Genomic DNA, 13927 nt, shown 5'->3' on the forward strand with positions numbered 1-13927 from the left:
AATTAAATATATTAAACAGAAAATAAAATCTTAAAAAGTTAAAGATAAACAAAATAGAAAAATTTAAATTTATTTCAACAGAGAGGGAAAAAGTTTTGAGAAGGGAATATGGAAGTCTAGGCATTTACAGGGCTTATGACCTGTCATTGGCTGGTTTAAGTGGCCACTTTACACACTGTGTAACATTCACCATTCTGCCTGTGTTTGAACATCCACATTTCCTCAACTCTTCCATCTGTTGACTTTTGTGAAGTAAAAGAGCTGAAACCTTTATCACGTGGGTGAGATTCATCCGGCTGAACCAAATCACCTACTAGGCAACGCCTGAAAACAATTTTTCAATTTTTATACTTCTTCTTTTACCAGGTAGTAATTCAACAATGCTTGATTATGTCCAAATACCTGCAGACTGGCTGGATTTCCTCCCTAGGGAGTTGTTCATATTTAAATTTATTTCAACAGAGAGGGAAAAAATTTTTTGAGAAGGGAATATGGAAGTCTAGGCATTTACAGGGCTTATGACCTGTCATTGGCTTACACAGTGTGTAAAGTGGCCACTTAAACCAGCCAATGACAGGTAATAAGCCCTGTAAATGCCTAGACTTCCATATTCCCTTCTCAAAAATTTTTCCCTCTCCGTTGAAATAAATTTAAATATGAACAACTCCCTAGGGAGGAAATCCAGCCAGTCTGCAGGCATTTGGACATAATCAAACATTGTTAAAATAGAAAAAACTTATAAAATAGGAAATTAAACACTGATTTGAGTCCACTGAAAACTTTATTTTATTTTTACTAATATAAAAAATATACAATGACAATTGTTTCACCTTGTTACGGCATTTTCAAACGAATGTGGAGTGTAGATGTGAATGTCCTTAGATATTTATATAATTAAGTTAAATTATTACTTAGGTAAAAAATAATCTTTTGAACTATAGCATGTATATCGATCATACTTGTGGGAAAAACCAATAGTTAGGGGCAAGGCTAAGTGTTTAATAGGTATTTATATTTTAATTTCGGAAAAATTTACAACAAAGTAAGTATTTATTAACATACGTGAATGTATTCTGAGATAATTTATGAGGATTTATAGTTTTATATCTTAAGGTAATTGTTGTGGAAATTATATCAATAATATTGTGATAGGTTGGTGTTCTTTTTAATGTTAGTACATGATTGAACATATAAATGTGGAGTTTTACAAAATAAACACCAAATAAATAAAAATAAATGTATTTGTATATAAACTACCTTAAATCAATACTTTTACTCAATGGAAAAATGGAATAAAGAGAAAAAAGAAGAGGAGTGGTCAAGGGAGAGAAAAGAAATGTTTATTCAGACGTGATTTAAATAGAGATACTGTAGTAACATCTTTTATAGTTGATGGGAGATGATTCCACAGTCAGGCCGCATGGATACTTTATGAAAATGAAAAGAAAGAGGAATTGTGGATGTCTATTAAGAGGATGCTTTAAAAATTAGAACAAAGAGGTAAACCATGAACTGATAAGCGTTGATTTTTTTTACATTTTTCTTTTCCATCGGCCTTTAAATAGTTTTTTTTTATATTTATACAAAACTATTTTTTTTCGTAAAATGCAATCCTGAATAACGTTTTGCATTATTTGAAGTGTAAACGACGCCAAAGGTAAATAGGTATTAAATCCTCGCTTTTCCCATATCCAGACAAGTATTGTGCCTTGCTAAGATCCACCTGGGAGAGATGCTGTAAATAACAGTGAGTAATCTGCTCTTATGTAAAGTAGACATATTCCAGTGTATCTACTTACTTCTCACAGACAGCGCAAAACACCGGAAATTTATTCCTTTATTCTCACTTGGGAATATTTCATTGTCACGTCGTTCCTATTTATGTTGTTTAATATTTCTTATTCTGTTTTCTACATTTTCTCATTCTTCCAGGCGGATAAGAACTACAGTTCTGCGCGTGAAGTAGAACACGAATCCTGGACAAGTATTTTCTATTCAATGGCTACTTTTTAGTAAAAATCCTATAATACGATATCGAGCGGAGACAAAATCACCTCACCGAGTAATGGTTGGCGCGTTCATCGATCATGCTTGATGTCCTAGATTCGATTCCTGGTAGGGTGGACCAGAAATATTGATTTTGAAGGTGGTTCTGCTCCGCAATATTTCACTCGATCTCGACTGAGGTAACCTCCCGGCCAATAGTCCGGCTCTTATGTCGGAGTTATCATTAAATGTCCCCGGCTACCGAACCCGTTACACGTCGAGCTCTCTATCTCATGTGCCAGCAGTTCGTACAAACTATGCCCAGAACTCTCCACTTGTACGTTCTGCACGTGAATATAATTTGAACATCATCAACGTCCTTCCAGGACGGTGTGAGGTTTAAAGAAGAGGAAACTTGGGTTTCGGTTCTTCCGAGGCATGGTAGCATGTGTCCAAGCCAGGTCCACCGCTACATCCTTAAAATGCTCGTTATATGAGGCTGTTGCGTCCGTTTATTGACTTCAATTTTAGTTATAAAATAGAACCACCTTGTATCTAAAAATCTAGTGCAAGACGCATGAGCAAAACCCTTGTGTTTCTGGCCTGTCAAAAGGCCTAGCCTTAATACAAAAAAACATCAGGCGGTTCGTTGTTGTATTTATTTTTGCTTGTAAATTATGAGATATATTTATTATTATTTGATTACCTTTTATTTTGTGTATATGCATCTTTGTGTTACAGATGGAACCGATAATAGGAAACATTTCTGCACGTTTAACTTGAAAACGCATTTTTTGTAGACGCATCTTAGTGTTATTGACCCGTCGATAAAAGTAGTTATTTAAATTCATTCCAAAAGTATCGAAAATCTTACAGAATATTCTTTTCGGGAGATTATTTTAGCAGTCCAGGTATGCTGAAGAAGTCTAGTCCACTCCTTTGACTGTCGGTAAGAGGAAGATGTGATTTACACCAAGCTCCGTGGTCCCGCTACGACACATAAATGTGAATTATGTCACCTTATTTCCCGTACGTACTACGAGTTTCGAGCTCTGTTCGAAGGAATGAAATTTATTAAGAATGTTGCCAATGCGCAAAACAGATCATTTTGTCCACGTGTTTTCAATTTGTAAGAATGAGAAACCTTAGGACCGTTCTCCACGGCGTCATTAATTTCCTTACGGTTTTTCACTACTGCTTGTTCCGAGAGTCTAATGTAAGCCTTTCGAGAATCTAGCCCACTTCCGGAATAACCTTAAATCAAACATCAAATGTGCGGAAATAAAATTTATTTATATTGCAATAGTAAAAATGACCCTTCACGAATGTATTTTTATAGCTATTTGTAAGTATTATTTATTTGGTACATCCTGTGAGAATTAATTTTTGGCTCTACGGTCATCCAGCATTTTTTGCTGAGAACAAAACTAAATATTGGCCAATATCTCAACAGTTGAGTACTTAAAAAATCTGTATATTGGGCATGTTAAAATAATTGTAGATGAATTCGGGAATTTCACTCTTTTAATATTTTATCTATATTATCATTTACCTCAACAAAATTACAATTCATTGATAACTTTACTAGATTCGAACTGTCAGTAGAGTCGCAGTGAAACACATCTTGCTGGAGGATGTGATTCTATAAAATGCTGTGAACGCCTGATTGCATTCCACCGGCAACACTTCTGACTAGTCCAACTCGTTAGCGTCCACGTCACGAATCCTTGGCAATGGGATCACACTCATAACGTTGTGATCACAGCACATAACAAAAAACAAAAACCAACCAGCTAAAGGAAGGTAACCCCGACAAAAAATCCACCAGAGAAGGCAACAAGAAACCTCTCTGGGCCTTGATTATGATAGGAAGATAGAGACGTCATACCTTCACCTTGACGGTATAGTTGAAGATAAATTCCCTCTAGCGATTAAAAGGACATACTACCGACCCCCCACCTTCAAGTTTTGGAAAGGTACATCGATATTAATCAAGGGAAGACGTACGTCACGGTACACATATCTTGGCTCTAAAATGACATAGCTTCAGTATGACGTCATACTTGAAGATAAAAGTCTCCCGACCGACTACAAAGGTATAGTACCGATACCCCCCCTGCCATCAAGTTTTGATGTAAGTATATCATTTTATACCGATGGGTCTAGAAACCCTCGATAAGTTTATCTACGCCTTAAAAGTGTCAAAAATTTAGTTCCATCGAGCAATTTTTCATTTAATTATGATTTATTAAAATTTTAAATCGTTTTGAGGTTGGCACTTTTTTTCTTAAAAGCCTATTAAAAAATATGAGAGAGAAATAGGTAAGTTTTGAAGTCGAATTAAATTCCGACATAACCGTCACTTTAGTAAAACGAACGCCTAGATGTAAAAAATAATGTCACTAGGTTCTCCCCTATTAACGAATAAGAGTATCTAGGCGTCAGACACAGATTATATGCGTCAGAAAGTTACCACTCTAAAAAAATAGTTTAGTTATTATTTTTTTTCCACCTGTTTTAATTTCTTTCCGATTGTATGTATCGAGACGTTAACGAAGCCGGCTTTGTAGTCGATCGGTAGATACATACAGACGATCGTAAAGCGTACCGTCTAGGTGATTTCCAAAAGTCATGCAAAATTCATGTTCAAGCCAGATTTTTGATTGAAATGGGATTTATTGGAGTTTATAATCGCTTTGAAGTGAGCACTTTTTATTAAAGAAGCTTATTTAAAATACAAATGAGAACTATATTAAATGTTAATAACATAAGAAACGCGAACTAATTGTTTGCGGTCATTCCATTGGCTTGTTTCAATCATATGATGTCAATATGACAAGTAGGTAAAACATATCGAGGTAAGTTACAGATAGTACAGAAGTTAAGTATACAGTCTTGATATATACAGATGAAGAAAGCATTCATAAACAAGGCACTGGTCATCTTTTCCCAGGAATCACTTCTTAATCTTGTATTCACTTAAAAATGCACAATATTACAACAATTTCCATAAAACTTTCAAGCATATTTTATTATCAGAAATACCTTAGAGAATTATTGTTTTTAATCAAATGTTCATTTGTGTTATTTACTCAACTGCGGTATTTTGAAATACAAACATTTTTAAATGGCAAAATCGCATACAGCCTGGAGCATAACAATTACGTGTAAATAAGTAAAAGGAAAATTTCTCAATATTTTCAATGCCAACTCTTGAATCATATATCACATTGAAGGGTGTTATTTAGTAATACTCTAGACGAATCGAAAAACGTTATGAATGAAACTAGTTGCCAACTCACTGGCTAGTTAACATTATAAATCTTCACAGCGACAACCGAACAACTGCTTTTATACACCATTGTTAGCGGCCAACGATTTACTGTATTATGTAGTTATTCCGATGATTGTATTCCTTAAGCTATAACAGAAGATGACAGAGAATGAGATGCATATGAACACCCCGAAGTAAAAAGCGAATATTCGTTAAAATGCAAGAACCTGAACGGAAACAGAATGAACCAACATTTTTACCCTAAATTACAAGTATATTCAAAACTCAAGTATTTCATCTGTCAAATGTCGCGGGGTTTGAAAATTGATCGCGATATTGCCAGGCAAACTGCGATTTGAGGCGATTTATCGGTCAGCTCTAACGTGTCCCTACCCACGGGGATACATAAAGTGCATTCAAATTACCCGCCATAAACACTTACTTTGCGCGGGAAAGATGTCGAAACTTTTGTACCATTGCTACGGCCACGTGCTGCGGCTCGGCCATTATTATAAAAAACCAGAACCTCTTTTTACATGGGGGTTACATTCCACGCAGTACCTTGTAAAACGGAGTTGACAGGTTTCCTTGTATAAAAATCAATTCAGGTTCAAAACAAAAAAAAATGTTTACTATTTATAGGATAGTGCCCCGCCACTTAACCTTTCCAAAACGAACACTTTTAAGTATGTTGTAAAAATCACATCGTTTGATTGGCTGTTGTTCGTTCCAAATGGTTGAAAATTCAAAATTGACTGGTCGGTGCGTTTCTAACTATGTTTCAAGAAAAATACAGTGATAATGTCTAAAGCTACGAAATTGTAAAAGGACGGGCTTTGTGCGGACAAACTAAGGAACTCGTGTTAAATGTTGCATTTGATGATTACACCGAAAACATGATTTGGTTTTTAATGTGTCAGATGACGAAAATGATGACACATCGGATTGAAAAATTTTACTTCATTATTTCTAACTAAGTTATATTTTTGCTACATTTATTGCATACGCGTTTTATACTTTTTTTACATTGTGTCATTTTCTGACTTTTTTATACTGTTATTTTCATTACGTTTAATTTCTCTACATATGTTTTACTTCATCATTTCTTGTAACATATTTCGTATTTTCCCTTAATTTACTGTATAATGCGTTTGGTACTTTTTCTAATTTTTATGATATGTAAGTATAAAATAAAATGTATAAATCAAAATATTTTGGTAAAATGTTCCCTTGATCTCTGCTTATACCGTCTACGTTTTTATATTAAACGTATCTCTCAGAATTGAAATCAGACATCTATAACATTGTCGATTTATTATCTTGGTGCCTATGTTCAAATAAAAATATTAAGTTATTAATGTTAAAAATAAATTCTAATACATTTATATTTCTACACCGAGGTTACACTAAAATAATTGAAAAGGTTATAAAGCAATAGCTTTACCTACTTTTTTATTAAAAAATAAAACATTGTACTTAACGTGGCCACATTACACACTGGGTAACATTCACTATTTTTCTCTATGTTCGATCATCCACATTTCTTCTCAATTCTTTTATCTGTTTATTTAAATGAAGGCAAAGAGCTAAACCCTTTATTGTGGTGAAAAGATTCATCCGATTGAATTATTTCACACACTTAGCAACGCCTGAAAACAATATTTTTTTTTTACTTCTTGGATCAGTTGGTTAAGATTTTGAATTCGGCCAAATGTTTATAGACAAAAAACTGTCTCTCCTTCTTGGGAGTTAAAAAGATTAACACATTAAAATAGAGATGGAAAGCAATCTAGAGGAGAAAAAATGGAAGTCTAGGCATTTATTAGATAGAAGAAAAAGCATTCATTAAAATTGAGCATTCATAAAATATTGCTTAGTTTCTCCCTAAATTTACCGTAAATTCTAGTTATGTAATTTTTATGACACCAAAGCAATTTTACGCAAAAAAATACTCACTTACATATTCAAAAACGACTCTTACTTAAATGCAAGACATAACCCCTACAAGACAACTTAAACAAATACAAACTAATGCCACTTTCGGACAAAGGAATTTTGAGTATTATTATTTATCAACAATATTTTGAGTTTGTCCAAATTTTTGTAGACAAGGACTGGATTCGACTTCCTGGGGAGCTGTTTATATTAACATATTACAACAGAGATGAAAAACATTTAAGGTAAGGTAATATAGAAGTCCTGGCATCTACAGGGCTTATGACCTGTCAATGGCTGGTTTAAGTGGCCACTTTACACACTGTGTAACATTCACCATTCTTCCTATATTTAAATATCTATAGTCCTTCAATTCTTTCATCTGTTGATGTTTGTGAAGTAAAAGAGTTGGACAAACTCAAAATATTGTTGATAAATCCACCCGGTCCATGAAGAAGTATAGAAATTGAAAAAATAACATTTTCAGGCGTTGCCTAGTATGTAGGTGAAATAATTCAATTAGATGAATCTCACCCGCATAAATAACGGTTTCAGCTATATTGTTAAGTGTCCTCAGCACAAGTAACCATTATTTTTATTATTAATTATAGTTTGTAAGAAAAAAAAAAATATAAAAAAACTACCTAGAAACTCAAACAAACGCCACAAAAATAGTACCGTGTGTCGTGACGTCATGACGGCCTCCGTGATGTAATGGTCAAGACGCTCAACTCACAAACGGAAAGTTCCGGGTTTGATTGAGAACACTAAAAAATAAATATGTGATTTTTCTCAGGCCTGGGTGTTCTGTGCTGTAATTCACCACTGTAATTGGGCCTCCCGGCCTGTTGTGGTGCAAAAAAAAATGTAAAAAAATTTTTAAATGACACACTAAATACGTCCTCCACATATCCACACTCATATAGTATTAACAAATTGTGGTTTTTGTCAATAAATGAATTACTCTTTCAAAATCTTCAATTTCAAATATTGCGATTTTTATTGAGTTTAATTCTAATATTTGAATTTCTCCCTTTACTGTGTGTTTGGCAAATTATATGGAGAGTCTTTGTCAGATATTGACATTCATATTCATGACCATATTGAAAACAAAAATGGTAGCAAAAACTGTAATTACTTGTATTACAATAACCTATGTCCATTATTGTAATTTTATAAATTGAACAACATCAGATTAAATTATAATTATGTTTTTTTTTTTTAATTTCTTAACCCGACGCCCTTCACTAAAGGATAACATTATCGCGGCCTCTATGGTTTAGTGGTCAAGATGCTTGACTCACGCACGGAAGGTTCCGGGTTCGATTCCCAGTGAGAACACAAAAATTAAAATGTGATTTTTCTCAAGCCTGGTTGTTCTGTAATGTAATTCGCCACTGTAATTAGGACTCTTGGCCTGTTGTGGTGCAAAAAAAAATGAGAACAATCCCAAACTCATTTACGTAACACCGCTTATTTAGAGGTTTTTAACTTCACCAATTTAATCAAGTCACAGTGAAAAGATTGTCAGTAGTAGGTACTACGTTTGACAATTTCAACACTGAGGGTTAGCAACAGTACTTCCCTTTGGTGGGAAAGGACGGCACAAAATATGAGTTCACTTCATACCCAGAGACATTGGGCCTTGACACGCCACACTAGAAAAATGTAATTCTGTCCATACAATATTTATATTTGCGATATGCGACAGATAGCTCCCAAACACACCACGCCACAACTCGCCACAACTATGTGTGAATGTATGTAGATATTGCACCTTCCCGTATCCTGGTAACGGATTCTAGCGTAGTTTTGTGGATTCTCCATTAGCTCCGAACAGTTTATTTATGAGAGGAGGGGTAAAGTTTACCCTCCCTATATGTTCGGGGGGGGGGGGGTAAATTGCTCAACTACAACCAATCTTCTTTCGTATCGAAAGATGACATAAACAGCATAATAATAATGATACTTTTCAAATTTCAAATAAATTTGTAAATACTGTTAATAAAGAGGATTTGTAAACAATATTCTAACTTACAAAATCACCGAGTAAATTTATTAAGGCACTTTGTTTTTTAGAATTTTTACCTCGTGTTTCCTTACATTTACTCGTAAAAATGGGAAAAGGCGCTAGTTTAATTATAAATGTTTTTTTATTATTACTTGTTAGTCAGCCAACAAATTTTTAAATCAAAGTGGAAAATAAGTACATACTAAACTTATTTCAGAATATTAAAAAAAACGTATAACATATTTTATAATAGGTCAAGTACCCGATATTCAATTTGGATTTTTTAATTCGCCTGGCAATGCATAAACGGACGCCTGGCGACAAAATCGAAAAGCTGCGCGAGCGTTTCCATCAACGCTGTCAAAACAACTCGCGAGGAAAATCATTACAGCGCATAGTGAGACTCATATGAAGCAAGATGTAGTTCGCCAAACCAACGCGTAAGGCGTAAAAATTGACGTAAGTCACAGTTATTCTATTTTACTATGTCACGAGTGCTCCAAGATAAATTTTTCTCACATTTTTTTATTTTTTGTTTGAACAGGTCCCACCTAACCACAAATCTTATGATTTTATTTTGGCTTATTATATTTATGTATTGACGATAATACCATATTGGTTAAGTTTACTCAGTGAGATGCCAAAAGGCAATCACTGCTCTACCATTAATAAATTCCGACCGTTGGAATTTTCTGAATTAAAATGAGTGAACGTTGTTTCGGATTCCTACCCGTGTGAAAATTTGCATCGAAAGAAGAAAATTTAATTCCAAGATGGTGTAAAATATTCCCAGAGAAACAATATTTGAACAATATTCACATAATGACCAGACTACGCTCAATATTGTAGATTTTTTAAGGCATTTATTTAGCTTGACTTGAATTATGTACTGGATCTCCATTCAAATCTCCAATTTCGCAAGCCGTATACCTTCACCATCTGAAATCTTCAAAATCGTAATTTAATTAGATGAATTTATTCATTTTTAATATTAAAAGTTTATTAAAAGAAAACCTACATTATGGGAACATTTATTGAGCACTTAAATTCTGGTATAATTGATAAGATTAAAAAAGGGTCTCTGAGATGTTTTGGTCATGTAGGACGAATGTATGACAAAGGAATGGTAAAACAAGTATATATGGTGAAAATGAACGGTAACGTGAGACGAGGACGATCAAGGAAGACGTGGCATGATCAGATAAATTAAAATCTTAAGTCTGGTTATGTCAAAAGAAGGAGAACCGAAAGGCATGTATGACAAAAGGTACGAATGTGGAAGAAGCTAAAAATGTATGCCAGGATAGACGTGTGTGGCGGTCCATTCTCTCTGTCTGCCCCTACGGAGAAATTGCGTGATTGTATTAGTAGTAGTAAATTCTGGTTTTGTAATATGTTTATTTGCACATTATTGATTTATAAAATACACTTTTTTTAAAGAAATATTAGCGTTCTTATAATTTACCCAAATATTTGAATTTCGGTGGCCATTTTCAACGAGTTGTAAATAATTACTAATGGAAATCATGTTGCGGTAGAGAAGAATTCGAACCTCGGACCTCTGATGCGTAAGTCCGGAATACTAGCCACGGAACCACAGGCCGATTAATTTGTTTTGTAAATTTTTCGTTATTTAGCAATCTGTAGATTTTACAATTTATTCTAGAAATCATATTTTAATAATTTATTCCTGCGTTTTTCCTACAATTTCTTTTTGCTGGACAAAACATAAATCCTTATAATATTTTTGTAAGAGGTAAATATGTATGTGCAAGCAAAAGATTTTTGTTAATATAGTTTTGTGTTTTTTATAAAGGTCGATTCGGGTATAAACTTCTTATCTGGTCAAAACTATATTTATTATGCGATGCGCTTTGTATATTCATAAATTGTAAACCAAAATATGTGGGTTTTATTTCATGATTCTCAAACTTGTCACGCATTTCATTTACAAACTAAACATTTTACTCTTATAAATTTTTTAATGAATTTTTTTTATTTAATCAAACAATTTTTTTGGTAATATGTATCTTTTTATAAATAAATAAATTTCTCAAAATAAATTGCCTTTGTGCTGTAAGGAACTGATAAGAAAATCACGATAAAAAAATATACTAATCTTCAATAAATACTTATGTCTACAGCAAAATGTTAGTATCATCTCCAAAAAATGAAGTCTAAGTTTTTACAATAAAAATTTGAATGATGTCAAAGAAAATGATGTCGTTAAATTGAAAATCAAGGAATGTATTAAAGTAACCGGTGCAGTGAAAGGTGGGGATGATGATATCCGCCTGGGCTATAAATCCAAGGTAGAGTATATTTACGTAGTATTGCCTATTAAAGTGGTTGGCCGGGTACTTACTATTGTGGAACTCTTTTCGATTTTCAAGAACCCCAAGCGTACTTCCGAACAATGCAATCCTTCTATAAGGTGGCGCAAAAGTCATCACCCTATCGAAAGATGCCAAAACTTTTGCTAATAGCGGCAAATGTTAGTTTTGCTTTGACATTTTCGAAATTAAAAGATACAAAATACACGTCAATAAGACATAAATCGCTATACTCCTATAAGAACAAGCAAAAATTGTTTCGATTTTTTTGCGGAAGAAGTCGTCCGTGGTGTTGGCGCAGCGTGAATTTATGCTCAGATTTCCCGGTCGTCCAAAACCAACCGGATAAACACTACGGCGTTTAGCCGCTCGCCTAAAAGTGCATGGGACAACATGAGAAGCTGCCAGGTCTGGTTCTGCTGAGAATATCTAGGGTGTGGCTGAAGATGTCGCAGAGGATCCCGGAGTATCGACCAGACGACGTGCCACGTAATTGAGCGATTGACGATAAAATAAAATATGTTGATGAATGATTCGTCGACAAAAATAAAGATTTGATCAATTAAACGTAGTTATGCAGAAAACTGCCAGCCATATTAAAGTGAAACTGAAATAATAGCACTTTTTTTAAAAGAGTGAGTCATCAAATCTACACGACATCGACAGTTGGAATGTTTTTGACTTTAAAAAATAATAAATAATGAATACATTAATAATGAAAACACGAATCTTATTATGTATTTGACCAGTTTTAATGATTTTTAAAGTACAGTAAGATTTTTTTAGTGCAGTGGGTATTTTCTTCAGGAAATTGAGGAATACCGTTATTGTGATCGACACCATTTTTGGATTTTATGGGTTTGAAATATGTTTTTACCGTATCTTTTAATATGTATTTTATTTAAACGAAGTATATAAGTGTTTTTTTTTCAAATACGTTATTTATTATGTTTTTACTACATTTTTTACTGTTTTTTTTGCCATGTATTTTACCATGTTTTTGCTACGTTTTTTACCTTTATTTATGGTTTTTGCGAATTGATTACTGTTTTTTATATACTTTCTTGACTAGCTTAGAGCCGGGTAAATACCCCTCGTTACATAGTCAAAGCAAACCTGTATACATGTTTAATTTTATGTATGGAATATAATAATAATAATAAATAAATATTATTAATATTTAAAGCATTAACTTTGTGGTCAAACATTTAACTAAATGTAATTAAATATTTGTATATAACCACTTACAAATAAAGTAAATAGTATTTACCAATTAAAATCCAAGTCTTGTCCTTCAGTTTACGTTGGAAGAACAACAAGAAATTTTGATATTCGTGTTAAAGAACATAATATGAGGTGTCTTCACAATAATAGTTTCTCTGAATTCGCAAATCACCTAATCAATTTAAATCATGAATTTAATAAAAATACAGGAGTTAAAATCTTACATACAAATTATAAAGGGTTAAAAATAAATAATATGGAAATATTTCACATGAGGGAAGCTTTAAAAAATAATGTTCCTTTGATCAATAATCAAGAAAACTTCCAATATAGTCCTTTATACGATGTTCCACTGTAATTTTCACCCCATTAAACCTATTACACGAACCCCCTGCCTTCATCCCCTCTACTTTTTTCAGTTATTTCACAAACAAAAGAATATTTTCATAATTTAATCAGTGCATGTTTGTTATAATCAGTGCATGTGCTTATTGAAATGCATGTCATGTTGGTTTTATATTTTTGTGCAACAATTATGGTGAAGGTGTATAGTGGGTTTTGCATGTTGGTTTAATTGGTATCCTGACGAAGACACGGGTACGTCTCGAAACCGGTAAACCTGGAAAAGTCGGTAAGGGGTTATTTACAAATATTTAATAACATTTTGTAATAAATAAATTAATAAAAAAATTCCTGGAACATATTTGTACTAATGTCTTTAATTTAATAAAATTGTATGGGACCACATAAAAGCTTAATGACTGAAACAAAAAAAAACAGATCTTAACTCTTTAAGAGACCAAACAATTTAATTATATTTTTATACATAATGAAATAATACGTTTTAGATATTTTATTTTAAGCAAATCCTTTTTTGATATTATAATGTGCTTCTCGAGGTAGAAGTAAATACGGATTTTTAGAAAGTGTTTAAAAACCTACATACGTATTCTGTGCATGAGTTGGTGTGAAAGAAAACTATAAACATTTTCAGCAACCCGAAATATGTAGAAAAATGGTATATATGTGAAGTATCTAGAAAGTTTATGTACATTAGAAGTTAGTTCGGATGCTGTAAGTGACAGAAGAATACGCTACAAGGAAGGCTCTGTCATATCCACAATCTTCTACAGCGAGTCTTATGATTTTATGGAATATAAAAAA

General features: G+C 33.2%; 1 long non-coding RNA gene across 1 annotated transcript; it reads left to right on the plus strand.

The window, feature by feature from the left end:
• The first annotated feature begins 9519 nt into the window (after positions 1-9519).
• Positions 9520-10649, plus strand: LOC148283039 (uncharacterized). Its single transcript, XR_015821950.1, has 2 exons — positions 9520-9665; positions 9751-10649. It is a non-coding gene; the product is annotated as an uncharacterized LOC148283039 (long non-coding RNA).
• The last annotated feature ends 3278 nt before the right edge of the window (positions 10650-13927 follow it).

This window comes from Micrasema longulum, unplaced genomic scaffold (assembly GCF_059751315.1).
Source record: "Micrasema longulum isolate JH-2025_06_02 unplaced genomic scaffold, ASM5975131v1 h1tg000268l, whole genome shotgun sequence".
Lineage (NCBI taxonomy): Eukaryota > Metazoa > Arthropoda > Insecta > Trichoptera > Brachycentridae > Micrasema > Micrasema longulum.